General features: G+C 39.6%; 1 pseudogene; it reads left to right on the top strand.

Annotated features, from left to right (window-relative positions):
* The first annotated feature begins 568 nt into the window (after positions 1–568).
* On the top strand, positions 569–1,516 carry LOC137389690 (uncharacterized; annotated as a pseudogene).
* Positions 1,517–1,780: the final 264 nt, after the last annotated feature.

The following is a 1,780-nucleotide window of genomic DNA, read 5'->3' as shown; positions in this document are numbered from 1 at the left end:
TACAGCATGCTTTATCAGTTTTTGCTTACTGAATTTCAGACTCCGAAGCATTAGTCCTACAATAATTTAGATTGCATGAGAAGACAACTCCACAACATAATGAATCTAATGTTGTACAGTCGTATGAGCAATGGCGAGCCCTATGCAGTGGTCTTGAGCCATATTTGAAAATGTGCAATACTATGGATAGGACAGAAGTAGATAATGAGCAGAATATGGATGAAGTACTGAACACAATGAATGAACTCTGTCAGAAACAGATACCTCGAAGTAAACAATCCAGACACGTCTCACTTATCTCCTGTAACTATCTCTGCATGGACACATAGTCATAATGCTTCCTCCCCACAATCAATCAAACCTCTCTTAAAGTCCTCATTGTCTGGGTTGTCTAAGACTAGTGCTAAGAGGAGACTAATGCAGTTTGAAGTACAGGCTAAGGCAGCAGCTTTAAAAAAGAAGCTGGAAGCGGAAACGGTTACGCAAGCCTTTGAGCAGCAAGCTCCACAATTGATGATGGCCGTTAAGCAAAATAAATTGCAAACAGAACTTGATTCTGCAGAAGCCCATGAAATGGTTAAATCTCATTCCTTTAGCAGTCACTAAAAGGTTTCTTTGTTTGGTCTACCTCTGGCCATACCCCAAATATCTTAATTTGGATGATCATACTAAACCACACTTGCCTAATCAAGTAGCTGATTTACCATTCAGAAATACTTTACATGATAACTCAGTACATCAGTTATCACAAGACCCTGTCCCAGCTGCCTTTGGGTCTTCTGCCACTGATCAGCAAGCCTTCGCAAATACTTTTACTCAAGCCATACACACCACGAAACTAAGACCAGCAGAGACAACCACATTTCATGAAGACCCGCTGTTGTATTTGGGTTGGAGGGTAGCATTTGAAGGTCTTATTGAAAGTGGGAGTTACACTCCGATGCATAGGCTGGCTCTTTTCCAGCAATATTTAAGTGGAAAGGCCAAAAAAGTGGTAACAAGTTTCTTTCAAATTGACACAGAAAAAGCCTTTTGAGAAGCCAAGCGCAAGCTAGATAGAAGATATGGGTAACCATACATTCTGTCGGAGGCTTATTAGACTAGACTGGAGCAGTGGCCCACTATCCAAGAACATGAAGGTAAGTCACTAAAGGAGGTTGTTGACTTCCTGGAATCGTGTTTAACCGTTTTGTAACCCCTACCAGAATTAAAGTGCTTTAATGATGAACAAGATAATGTAAAAATCCTAAAAAAATTGCCACTGTCTGTAGGATCCAGAAAGGTCAAATACAAACTGAGACAAGCATTTGAAAACCACTAAATGCATGGTTTTTGTCAAGTTTTAGCTGGTGAGGCAAACGTTGCTACAAACAGCCTAAACAAAGCTTTAGTCAAAAGAGCTATGGCTAACAAAAAAATCAACGACGATGCAAAACTTACCAAATCACACAATAATAAAAAAAGGCCACAGCATTGGCAACATTTGAAAATAGAGACAATACTAGCAACTCTTTAGTTTCAAAGCGTACAAAGTACCCTTGTAAGAGCTGTGAATCTGCTAACCACACTACAGGTGTTTGTTCCAAGCTTTGTGCACAACCCAACAATGACAAACAATTCTTTTTAAGACACAATTTATGTTTAGCTTGCTCAAAACCTGGACACAGAATGGATGTTTGAAGACTTCCAGAAACGCAGAAAGCAGCATCTTACAGTTTTTCATGAACATCACAACAGAGGCACCAAAAATAAGACCTCATCAATAATGACAGAGGTAACA

Source organism: Watersipora subatra, chromosome 3 (genome assembly GCF_963576615.1).
Source record: "Watersipora subatra chromosome 3, tzWatSuba1.1, whole genome shotgun sequence".
NCBI classification, from domain to species: Eukaryota; Metazoa; Bryozoa; class Gymnolaemata; order Cheilostomatida; family Watersiporidae; genus Watersipora; species Watersipora subatra.
The sequence above is the reverse complement of the archived record's forward strand: the minus strand, read 5'-3'. Positions and strand labels throughout refer to the sequence as shown.